This window comes from Fukomys damarensis, unplaced genomic scaffold (assembly GCF_012274545.1).
Source record: "Fukomys damarensis isolate Sample0158 unplaced genomic scaffold, DMR_v1.0_HiC HiC_scaffold_38, whole genome shotgun sequence".
NCBI classification, from domain to species: Eukaryota; Metazoa; Chordata; class Mammalia; order Rodentia; family Bathyergidae; genus Fukomys; species Fukomys damarensis.
Window position 1 is genome coordinate 25,964,287 of NW_022900950.1, and position 13,286 is coordinate 25,977,572.

Below are 13,286 nucleotides of genomic sequence, written 5' to 3' on the forward strand. Positions count from 1 at the left end.
AAAAAAAAAAAAAAAAAAAAAAAAAAAAAAAAAGAAAGAAAAAAGAAAAAAAATCAACTGCTATAACAAAATGGACATTTCAAAGTCACCCAGAAACATGTGAGCTAATCTAAATTGACAATAAATATTTAATTGTGTAATTATAAAGAAAATATTTTCATGATCTATTTTTGTTGGTGGTGGTGATGTTTGTTTTTTGAGACAGGGTCTCACTATGTTTGCAGGCCTGGCTTGAGCCTTTTGAATTCTCCAGATTCCTCTGTGCTGGGATTACAGGCATGTACCATCAGACTCTGCTTCATAATCTATATTTAACTTTGAATTTAAAACAGACTACTAAGTGTTGTTTGGGTTGTTCTTTAATAGTTGCTCTTAAGACCTGGTATTTTGGTTTATTAATCAAATCTTAAAAAGAAAAACTGATTGTGTTATTCTCAAGTGCTTGGTAAGCTTGGTTTTGGTAATGAAGACCTTGGTGCAATGATGATGTGGTAATCTCACATGCAGAAGTGGAAGCCAGCCAGTGACAAAGAGCTTGCCAGGTTCCCAAGAGCACACGGAAATCTAGACAACTCGGGAAGCAGTTGGTGCAGATTGTCTTTGATAACTGGTAACCTGGGCCACGAAGAATTTCTGGGTTGGAAGCCGAAACTTGAAAAATGCCCCAAAGCTAATACCCTTCAGGATGATAGAGATGGAAGGAAGGGAGAAAGGAAAAAACGAGAGAAACCCTACTACTTTAGGCATGCAAGAAATGGATTTGTGAGAGAGTAGGGAGGATGTTAGAGAAATAGGAACACAAGAGAAACAGAGAAGTAGGCAGATGAGGTAGAAAAGCTCTGTAATTGTGTATTGTAGAATTAAAAGATGGATTTGGTGGTGTGCACCTTGTCATGTCAGCTATTCTGCAGGCCAAGGCAGGAGGATCCCTTGAGCCTAGGAATTCAAGGTCAGCCTAAGTCTACATTTAATATTTTTCTTTCAGGGAAGAATTATGAACAAAAGAAGAATATGATGGTGAATATAAGTTGTATTTAGATGTGGAAAGAGAAAATTAAGTTTAAAAAGACTCCCCGCCAGATTCAGAGACTCATGTATATCTATGTGCACTAATTAGATACAGAAATGATAATTAGGTGATAGTACATTATTTGCTATTAAAAGTCCACAAAACCCATAAGAGATGCAGAATAGGAAAAGCAATCCTGGGAAACAAGAGCGAAGCAGGAGGCATCACATTCCCAGATTTGAAGTTACATTAAAAAGCTTCAGTGAAAAACAGCATGGTGCTAATACAAAAACAGACGTGGGTCAGCGGAACAGAACAGAGGAAGCAGGAGAAAAAAAAGAAAACAAGCATATTTAGCTACCTGATCTTTGACAGAAGGACCAAAAACATACACTGGAGGAAAGATGGCCTCTTAAATAAATGGTGCTTGGAAAACTGGCTTTCCACATGCAGAAGACTGCATTTAGAACCATATCTTTCACTGTGTACTCAACTAAAATCAAAGTGGATCAAAGATCTAAACATTAAAACAGAAACACTTAATCTGCTGGAAGATGAAATAGGTAAAACTTTTAAAGACATAGGCATTCATAAGGACTTTCTGAACAGAACCCCAGTTGCAAAGGAATATTACCAAAAATCAATGGATGGGAGCATAAAAAACTAAAAACCTTTTGTACAGCAAAGAAACAACCAACAGAGGGAAGGGACTACCTGTAGAATGTTAAAAACTTTTCCAGCTATTCCTCAGAGGATTAATATCTAGAATATATATAAAGAACTCAAACAAATTAGACTCCTCCAAAATAAAAACCCAATAAAAAAATGGGCAACTGAAATGAATAGGCACTTCTCAGAAGTAGTAATATAAATGGCCAATAGATACATGAAAAGCTGTTCAACATTGCTGGCCCTTAGAGAAATGCAACTAAAAACAACACTGAGATTCCATCTTATCCCAGAAAGAATGGCTATCATTAAGAAATCAAATAAAAACAAATGATGGTGAGGTAAGGGTGAAGGCTTTCTACATTGCTGGTAGGAATGTAAACTAGTATAACAGTATGGAAATAAGTATGCAGAATCCTCAAAAAACTAAAAATAGAAATTCCATTCAACCCAGCTTCTCCCTTTGTAGGTATCTTCCTGAAAGAGTTAAAGACATCATATTACATGCTTATAGCACGTATCATATTTATAAGAGCACAATTCATAATAGATAAACCTTGCAAGCAGTCTATGTGTCCATTAGCAAATGAATAGATTACGAAAATGTGGTATTTATACACAATGGAGTACTACAGTGCCATAAAGAAGGATAAACTTTAGTCATTTGTAGGAAAACGGATGGACTATTTGAAACCACAATGTTAAGTGAAATCAGACACACGAGCTCAACTATCACATGGTTTTTCTTCCATGAGAAACTCAAAACATAAAGCACAAAATAAAAGACAGTAAGAAGTAAGGAGATCTCTTTCAAATGGGAAGAGAGTAAAGAGATGGAGGGAGTGGGGAGGGAGGAGAGAGGAAAGGAATGAAAAAGAAGTAAGACGTGTCATGTACATAACCAACTCCCTACAAAGACTGTAATCACTGTGTAATGTAAACATTACTAAGAAAAAAACTGAAAAAAATCTATGCGTACAAAGCTGCATTGTTTCAACAATATGAAGCCATAAAGCAACATTCAAACACTGCTCCCTTGACAATGGAAGGAAGTATGAATTTCACAAATCCCAGAACTTTAAGAAGTCAAGATAAAAGAGAAATATTTTTGTTTATTTTTTCTGAGACAGAGGCTCAGTATACACTTCAGGCTGGCCTTGAACTCATTGTGTAGTTCAAGCTGGTCTCGAATTTGGCAACCTTCTTGCCTCAGCCTTCCAAGTGCTGGCATGACAGGCATGTGCCACCATGCCCACCAAGATAAATACTTTTAAACAGTTGAAACTGCATTTTTAAAAATTCACAATTCAATTCAGGCTTGGTGGCACATGGCTTTTATCCTAGCACTCAGGAGGCAAGAGAATGGCAAAAAATGTGAAGCCAAAGTGAAGTACATAGTGAATTCAAGGTCAACCTGGATGACACAGGGAGACCTTGTCTCAAAAAACAAAATCACAACTCAGGGTTAAACTAACAGATCAATTTTACATGGAAAAAGCCGGGAGTGGTGGCACATGCCTGTAATCCCAGCACTCGGGAGGATGAGGCAGGAGGATTGCTATGAGTTCGAGACCAGCCTGGGCTACATAGTAAGTTTCAACTACATAGTGAAACCCTGTCTCAAAAAACCAAAAAAAAAAAAAAAAAAATTTTTTTTTTTTACATGGAAAAATCAAATGTGATAGGTGTACCCTTAATCACCCCTTTGCCACATCAGGGAACCCATTCATAGGTCCCTGGTGTTAAGGACATCTTTAAGGAACCATCATTCTGCCTCCTATACATGGGAAGGTAACATGGAAGCTTAGCAATCAGTGTGCTTTCCTGGCCACTTCCCCTGCCATCACCGTGTAGCTGAAAGTGTGCAAATGCCTAGACCAACAAGCCATGTGAACTGGCATTTGCACCCATGTGCACAGTGGAGTGAGCTGTGTTTGTTTGAAAGATGTTTGTTTTCACGTGTGTGCTGGATACTGAACCCGGGGCCTCACACATGCTAAACGTGTGGTACCACCATGCATTGTGAAAACACTATGCTGTGAAACAGGCCCACGTGGAAACCAATGCTAGAGCCACCTGCTCGGTTGCCACTGCAGCTTAACTCTTGAGGTGACTGTCCAGAAGCCCAACTCCAGGGTACAAGCTGGAGTCTCAGGTCCTTACACCCTAGGTCATCTATCCCTGTGGTTTGGATGTACTCTCCCAACAGTTCACACGCTGAAGCTTCACTCCTAAATTCATAGTATCTGGAGGCGGGGCCTTTCAGGGACAATTAGGGCTAGGTGGGGTCCCCATGATGTGATGAGTGGCTTCATAACAAGAGGGAGCTGAGCTCCATGGTTCTCTCCTTCCCACAGGACATGCACACTATCTTATGATGCAACTAAAAGGGCCTCACCAGACACTGGTGAGCGCATTCTCTCTCTCTCACTCTCTCCCTCTCTCTCTCTCTCTCTCTCTCTCTCTCTCACACACACACACACACACACACACACACACACACACAGACACACACACACACGTTTATTTTTTCTGGTACTGGAGATCGCCTTGCACTGAGCTACATCCTCAGCCTCTTTTTATTTTTTCATAAGACAGAGTTTTGCTAAATCAGTGGTCACCCAGGCTGGGTTTGAACTTTGACCTCAGCCTCCCAGAGTGGCGGGGTTACAGGATATATGCTGGCACTGGCACCCTGATCTTAAACTTCCTAGCTTCCAGAATTGTGAAAAATAGTTCTTTTCTTTATAAATTATCTAGTTTCAGCTTTTCTGTTGTAGAGACACAAAATGGAATAAAACACCTATCCATCCACTGTTAGCTGTTAGCCAACACCAGCGTTTCCCACTTTCCCTTCAGAAGGCCTAGGGATGTGCCTGGAGCCTCCTTCCACTGTCCTCTCTAAGCTCTTGGGTTCCCAGGTGGCTCCCACATAATTCAGCTGCCTGCACCTGGCCTGGTGAAGCTGGAGGGAATGGCTGGCCCCTCCCTGGAACAGCTCTGCCTAGTAAAGGAGACAGACAGGAGCCAGCACTTCTGCACTCACTGAGTGTAGTTGAGGGGCACACACAGGTAAGTGAGGATGTCCCAGGCCTAAGAGCTAAGCCAACCACCCTCGGAACAAAGGGATTGGACAAAGCATATATGGGTGGTACAGCTGAAATTATGAAGCCTTTCAGGTGTTGCTGTGTCTCCTTTCCCTCTACCTGCCTGCTGGCTCCTGCCCAACCATCTGGGATAAGGCATAAGCAAGCCAGCTGAGTGGGCGTTGATATTCACACACATGCACTACCCTGCGGGCCTCTGCTGGGCCAGCACCTGCCCTGAGGCCCTACTCAGAGTCCTCTCTTTGGGATGCTCTTCTGAGGTTCCTTGAAGAAGTGGTAAAATGAGTGAAAGAGGGAAGGAGGGAAGGAAGACAAGGTCTTATCTCATGGCTGCCACCGGCTGTGGTGTAGGGATTATTTAGTCTTAGTTCCATTCACTCAGAGCAAGTCTTGAAATGTAGCAGCTGCTCAATAAATGTGGTAACAATGGAATCACTTTCTATAAGACCAATCAGGCAAGTGGCATGAATTCCTGGTTATGTTGGGTGGCTAGGAATGCTGTACATGTATTGTGTTTCTATTTGTTTTCTGTATTGTTTTAATCCTTAGTAATTTATCCACTCTTTTTTTTTGAAAGCTCATATTTATCAGATCTTAAAACACACATCGGGGCATGGCGGTACACACCTGTAATCCCAGCACCGTGGGAAGCTCAGAGAGGAGGATCTCATGTTCAAGCCCAGCTTGGGCTAAACTGCAACTTACTGAAACAAATTCAAAATTTAAAAAATAAAAAGGACTGGGAATGTAGCTCAGTGCAAAGGTTCTAGGTTCTAATCTCAGTACCATCCAAACAAAAGCAAACAAATGGTAACAAAAAGCAAAAACAAAGAACAAATAAAAATCACCTCCCCATCCTACCACCTCCTCCAGGAAGCCTTCCTTAATGTGGGTGGTAAGTGTATGACACCTGGTCTGGGAGACAGCTGAGTGTCTGAGGAAAGACCCCAGCACTGGAGCCAGCATCTCTGACCAGCTGTGACATCTTGACCACGTTTTTTAAAACTTTTCAGAGCCAAGGTTTTCTGGTTTTTAAAGTAGAAATTTGTTGTGCTCACTTCGGCAGCATATATGCTACAGTAGGAATTTTTAACTGCTGCTCACCATCATGAGGATCAAATAAGATGTGTGTAAAACCCCTGGTGGAGGTTAGGTGTCTGTTGAATGAATAAATAAACCTTTCATCCAAAAATTTGGGAGATCTGGAGCTTATCAAATAGCAACAGAGTGAAAAGAACATTTTTTAGAAGGATGCATAAAGTCAGTACCCTTTCCATGCATTTTCAGTCTCCTGAATCAAATTAACTTCAAACTTGAGGGGGAAGTGAATTTCTACAGAAGGTAATGTCCTCATGTGCTACCAATTACTGTCCATAGCTATGCATTCTTGGGATTGTGAAGAGAACATCTTAAAAATGCAGTTTTGATGCTTTTAAAGTAAGACATAGTTGTGACAAACATCCTGTAGCTCTTTAATACATTTTTTAAAAAATTAAACTATTAAGCTATATTAATTTCTACATACTGTATATGCCAAAAAAGACTAAAAGAATCTGGGGACTTTGAATGGAATTTCCCTAACCTTAGGAAGGAACACCACGAGTTGAACATCATAACTGCCAGCTGTGGAATTAATTCTAAGCCATTTTAAGGCCTGACAAGTATTTTGCTTGGCAAGAGTTGAGCAATGCGTTATGGAGGATCTCTGAAACTCGGGGTTCTCATTTGGGGGTAATCCTAGTTTTCCTTTAATGCTATTATGTAGAGAAGAGACATGGAATTTACAGGTTAAACTGGAAATACACAAATGACTGCTCTTGTTCAGAGCCCGTGGTATTTGGTCACTACCTCACCATTTTTTTGTGTGGTTTGTTTTTACATTCATCATATACTTATATGAGCTAATTATGCTTTAAGAAAAGATCTGCACACACGCACATGCACAAACATGCACTCCATGCCCTCACTCTCAGCTGCAAAGAGCGGGAGCAGGCCTTCCACAGGGACCTGTGTGAGCCAGCACCCTGCCTTGTCACTCACATGCCCACAGAATGTTCTGCTGAAACTCTCAGAATGCCCAGAATGGGAGTCTGCGAGTGAAGTTTGATGTCAGATGACTTCAATTCCTTCCTTGAGAGAAGTGCTTCCTCACTCCATGGGGAAATGATCAAAGGAATTTCCTCTTTCACTTCCAGGAAATAGTTCTCTCATCTAAAGGGCATGATAGCAAGTGCCAAGTGGGCTGAGCAGGGACATATGCCAAGACAGGGGGCTCAGCCCCTTACTCCCTGGCAGCACTCGACATGGTGAATTCGCAATGAAGTCATTACACACAAGTTCTTCAAAAAAGCACAACTGGCACAGCACTGGCACATGCGGCTTTCATTTGTTTGACAAACAAGCTCTTGCCTGTTCAGCTGAAAATGAATTTCAAACTTGAACTCCATTCATAACTCCACAGCTAAACAGTAACCATAAATGTGGGCCCTGCATGGGCATAAGAAAGCCATTTGGCGGAACTTCTCCTAGCCCGTTTTTCACATGGCTGCTGTCTTCTTCACAATGCCCATGATCCCAGAATAGCGTGGTACTTGGTTTGTGTAGGTGTGCTGTTTAGTCAGATTGCATAGGACTGGTGCCAGCCAGCGGCATCTATTGAGCAATTTTGTGTAGAGGGTTTGTGACGAGAAGGAACAGAACAGGATAAAGAGGGAGCTCCACACAGAAGAGAAATAATGACAGATGCTTTTTATAGAGCAAGCTAATAAGAAGCTCCAAGTAACATACCAACCAGGGCTTAAGAGCTCAGAGGGTACCACACAGAAATCCAGGGCTCAGCTGGACTCTGAAGTGCAAACAGGGACTGCTGCAGAGAAAACAATCAGGGAACACAGGTTTCACGACAGGGGCATCTCTAGGGGGCACTCCGTGGGCTTGAACATGAGGCTACAGGCTGGAAATGTGGTTTTAAAATAGCACCCCCAAATTAGGATCAGAGACCTATAATTTTACCCCAAAAATCTAGAAGGCAGAACTAAACCTTTTTTCCTATTGTATTCTCAAAAACACTATCTGCTTCTGTTGAATGATTATTTGTCACGAAAAAAAAATCATGCTGTATGACTTTCTGCATAGTCAAATGATGTGTGGTTTGAAGACAACACAAACTTGTGCTTGATGAAGATTAAAAAAAAGGTATAAACAAGTAAAAAACTTAGTTTTTAAACCTGAGTTTAACTTATGCTTGATTTCACTGGCTGTTTCTGGTGGTAGTGCTGATACTGAGTGTTAAATGGATTGAATTTAAATTCCTCAGCAACCAAACTATACCATCAGTCAATATTAAGTAACACTGTGCTATGTCATAGGTTTTGTGCAAGTGACATCTACATTGTGGCTTCCAGAGCACAGGCTTGGGTTTCAAAGGCACCAGAAGAAAATCTGAGTAGATCCCAGGCTGGGGAAGGAGACACTCTATTCACTTCTAACTCACAGACAGTGGCAGAATTCCTCCAAGATTTATGTTCTGGGATAGTCTGGGAGCTTGTTAAAAAAGCAGATTTGTTAATCACTTTTCCAGAGGCTCTGAGTACAAAATCTGTGATGGCCCCTGATGTTTTATTTATGTATTTTTTTATTTGCAGTGCTAGGGATTGAACTGAGAGACACTCTGCCCTGAGCTACACCGCCAGCCCTTTTCTATATTTGTAGACATTCTCAATAAGTGGCCCATCTGGCCTTGAACTTGGGATCCTCTTGCCTCAGCCTCGCAAGTAGATTGGATCACAGACACACATAACTATGCCTGGTGTTCATTTTATTCTTAATGAAAAATTTTAAAAGCGAAGAGGTTAGTATAATGAACCCCCATGTACTATACCCTGCTTTAATAATTTTAAACTCATCCCTAATCCTGTTTCACCCATATCTGTTTTGTCCTCTTACCCTATTATTCTGAAACAAATTCCACGCTTCATTTTTTTCTGTAAACACTTCAGTATTTATCTTTAAAAGCCAACACTTTTAAAAACCATACAAGTCTTTCGCATTACAAAGCAAGAAAAAAATTATATTTATCTGTAGATGACAAGATATTATATATAGAAAATATCAAAATACACATGCATTACTATTAGACCTAATTAATAAGTTTAGTAAAGTAGGATATAAGAGCAATAAACAAACATCAATGTATATCTATAGACGAGCACTGTATAACCTGAAAATTAAGATAATGAAAATCTATTTCCAAAAATATTAAAAAGAATAAAATGCTTATGAATAAATTTAAACAAGAAACATAAGACTTGTACTTTGAAAACTACAAAACATTGCTTAAAGAAACTAAAGTGAACCTAAGTAAATAGAAATATATATGCATGCTCATGAACTGGACAATTTAATAACACAATGAAAATAGACATAAAATAGATCTACAAATTCCATGCAACTGTATCAAAATTCTTGATCTAATTTTTACAGAAGTGGATAAGCTGACTCTAAAGTTCTATGCAATTTCAAGTGACCAGAATAGCTAAAACAATTTTGAAGGAAAAAAATTGAATTCTTAGTGTTAAAAAAACATACTCAGGGCTGGAGATTTAGCTCAGTGGTGCTGTCACCTGCCTCACAAGAGCAAGGTCCTGAGTTCAATCCGTGGTACAAAAAACAAAACAAAACAAAGAAGACCTCTAAGAAAATGGTAATCAAAATTGTGTGATACTGGCATAAAGAATGAAATCAATACACTTAGCAGTCCATAAATAAACCCACACATCTATAGTTAACTTATGTTCAAAAAGGGTGCCCACCATCTAATGGGGAAGGGTATTCATTAAATGCTACTGACACAATGAGACAGTCACATGGAAAAGTATGAAGTTAGTTGCCTATCTTACATCATATACAAAAAAAAAAAGCTCAAAATAGATCAATGACCTAAATCTAAGAGGTATTTTCTCTCTTAGGAGAAAATAAGGCAATAGTTACTACCTTAGATTAGGTAACATTTCTTAGATATGATGGTAAAAGCATAAGAGGGAGTGGAAAAGAGTAGATAAATTGGTCTTTGTAACAATTAAAAGGTTTTGTACCTCAAAAGACAGTATCGAGAAAGGGAAAAGACAAAACACAGAATGCAAAAAAATCATAATCACATATCTAATGAGGAATAGTATGTAGAATATGTAAGAAAACTTACAACTCAGTAATAAAAAGACAAATATTCCTATTAAAAGGAGTAAAGTATCTCAATGGACATGTCTCTAAATATATATATGGAAAGAGGGTCAATGTCATTAATCATTAGGAAAATGAATAGCAAAAACATAATAAGATACCACTCCCCACTCACTAAGAGGACTATCATTAAAAAAATAATAATAACAAAGGTTGACTCAGATGTGGAGAGCCTGAATCCCTTAAGGATTGTTGATAGAATGTAAAATGGTATGGCTCCTTGGAAAATAGTTGACAGCTCCTCAAAAATTAAACATAAATTGTTTTAGTCTCTTTTCTTATTGCTGAGGCAAAAGTCCCCACACCCAAGACTTAGGAAGGAGAAGTTTGTTTTGGCTCACAGTTTGTAGAAGTTTCATTCCATACTCTGCTGTCTCCAAGGCAGCGTGACAGAGCAGAGGGGGATGGCAGAGAAAAAGCACTTTTATGGCATGGTAACAGGAAATAGAGAGAGAATGAAGGGAGGAAATCAGGGAAGAACATATACCTTTCTAGGCCACACCCCTAGAGACTGCCTCCCCACACCTGGCCCCACTGTCCAACATCACATTTATTTATAAATTCATGGTAGACTAATCCACCAATGAATATCACTTTTTCATGATCCAGTCACCTTCCAAAAGCCCCGCCTTTGACCACATAAGGCTTTGGGGCACATCTAGATATAAACTATAACACTCTGCTCCTGGCTCCCAAAAGATTTACGGGCATTTCTTTATGCAAAATACATTCATTCCATGTTTAAGAGTCACCAAAGTCTTAACAGTTTTAGCATTGCTTAGAAGTACAAAGTCTTCTCTGAGACATAAGGCAAACTCTTAGCTGTGAGTCCTGTAAATATCAAAAAGGAGTTCAATACTACTGATGTGCAATGGCACAGGGTAAACATTCCCTTGAAAGAGAGAAACAGGAGGCTAGAAACCAACGGGACCAAAGTAGGACCAAAACCCAGCAGTACAAACATTCACTCCTGTAGCTCTGTGTCCAGCACCTGGGGCAAGTTATGGCAAGATCTGAACTCCAAAGGACTTGAGTGGCCCACCCCTTCGGCATTGCTGGTGGTTGTAGCCCTCACGGCTTCTCAGGCTGGCGTTGCTCCCTCCTTGCTGCTTTCCTCAGAAGTTCCACATTCCTGGCTTCCTCAACTTTCTGGGGTCTCCACTTCACTTTCAGCTTCACTCTCACAGCTTCTGAAAAATGTGGGCAGAAGCTTTCCTGACCCTACAACTCTTGTTTCGGCATGACTATGTAACTGGCACCACATGGATGATGCTAAGATCTGCCGCATACTCAAGCAGTAGCTAGACTTCCTTGTATCATGGCTGCAGGGGTCTCTGAGTGCCTGGATGGCTGAATGTTATGAATTGAATCCCAGGAAACAAATTCTCCAGCACAATGCCCGGGCAGAAGCTTTCCTGACCCTACAACTCTTGTTTCGGCATGACTATGTAACTGGCACCACATGGATGATGCTAAGATCTGCCGCATACTCAAGCAGTAGCTAGACTTCCTTGTATCATGGCTGCAGGGGTCTCTGAGTGCCTGGATGGCTGAATGTTATGAATTGAATCCCAGGAAACAAATTCTCCAGCACAATGCCCTGGAGTTCTCTTCTCAAAGTACAAAGTCTTTCACTTTTGCAATTTTGAGCCAGCAAAGGGTTCCTCACATATGCTTAAACCATTTTCTTTCTAATTCTAATCTTTTTAGCAACCAAGCTCTCCTCTGCTCCAAATTTGCTGGCCCCAACTTTCTAAGTGCTTCCTTTCTGGTGAAATTCAAACTTTTTAAATCATTCAGCTATGTGGTTGCTTTTGATTTGCAATATAGAACTGGCTAAAAGCCCCCAACCGTATCCATGGCACAGCCTCAACATTAGGCTGTCTTGAACTTTCCTACACCAGATTAGTTTAATCTGAGGGTTGGTATTATCTCAATGACAAGGTATTTGACTAAGTGACTAAGACAGATTTTGGTACCAGAGAAGTGGGTTTTTTTTTGTTGTGATGTTACCTGCCCATGTGGTTCAGAAGCCTTTGGAATTGGTTCACAGGAGGAGTTCGGAAAGTTTGGGAGATGCCAGCTGGAGAGGCAGCCCTAGAATGCTGTGAGCCAAACTTGATAGGAGATTCTGGTCAGAGCTCAGAAGACCAGAATTCTGAGAGAAATGTGGACGATAAAGACCAGGCTCAGGAGGTTTTAGTTAGGAGCAAGGACTGCCTTGGCAGTTAGATTGGAGACCATGTGAATTATGCTGTTGCATAAAATTTGTCTACATTTTGCTCCTCTCCTGAGACTGTGGGGGAGTGAAATTAAGGGCAGTAGAGGAACTTCAAGACAATCTAATATTGGTACTGTATCATGGGTACTATTGGGGGTTTTTGGCCAGCTCTCTATTGCAAATCAAAAGCAACCATACAGCTGAATGATTTAAAAAGTTTTGAGTTTGGTCAGAAAGGAAGCACCTATAAAGTTGGGGCCAGTAATGCTGGAGCAGAGGAGAGCTTGGTTGTTGAAACGATTAGTATTTTAAAAAGCCAAGCTGAGCATAGTAGTGCATACCTGTCATTCCAGTAATCAAGAGGCTGAGGAAAGAGGATTGCCTTGAGATCATAGCAAGTCAAGGCCAGCCTGAACTACATAAAAGACACTGTCACAAAAACCAACCAACCAAGCCCCCCCCAAAAAAAGAAGTCAAGTACTTTACATCAAGATAACACACTAATTTCTTGTCTTATATAGTAAAATTTTTCAAAAATGAAAAGCTAAACATTAACTTATATCTTAATAAATTATGGTATATATATATGAAACTACAAAGAATGCCTAGAGGACATGGGAGGAATCCAAAAGACCCCACCCTTTGCAGACTAAAAGGTGGAAAAGTGAAAGACTTTGCTTTGACGAGAGCCCCAGGACACTGTGCTGGAGAAAGGCCGCCCAGGAAATTGGCTTCCTGGGATTTCACTCACAGTGCTCAGCCATCTAGGTTTTCAGAGGACCCTGCAGCCATGATGCAAAAGGACCTGGTTACCACTGAGCCAAAAGGAAAACTTGCCTCATCTATGTGGTGCCAGTTACATAGTCATGCCGAAACAAGAGTTGTAGGGTCAGGAAAGCTTCTGCCCACGTTTCAGAAGAAGGCCTGGAGGCCAGGCAGTGTGCTCCTGAGAGAACAGAGTGTGAAGCTGTGAGAGTGAAGCTGAAAGTGAAGTGGAGACCCCAGAAAGTTGAGGAAGCCAGGAATGTGGAACTTCTGAGGA

The 13,286-nt window shown here is 40.6% G+C and overlaps 1 long non-coding RNA gene across 4 annotated transcripts in view; it reads right to left on the minus strand.

Annotated features, from left to right (window-relative positions):
* LOC104850508 overlaps positions 1-13,286 on the minus strand; it is an 83,221-nt gene that overhangs the window by 1,172 nt on the left and 68,763 nt on the right. For 2 of the 4 annotated variants that reach the window (XR_776985.2, XR_776987.3), the window contains one exon: positions 5,413-5,489. The exons of the other annotated variants lie outside the window; for them this stretch is intronic. This is a non-coding gene — a long non-coding RNA (uncharacterized LOC104850508). The remainder of the gene's footprint in view (positions 1-5,412; positions 5,490-13,286) is intronic. 4 annotated transcript variants of the gene reach the window in all.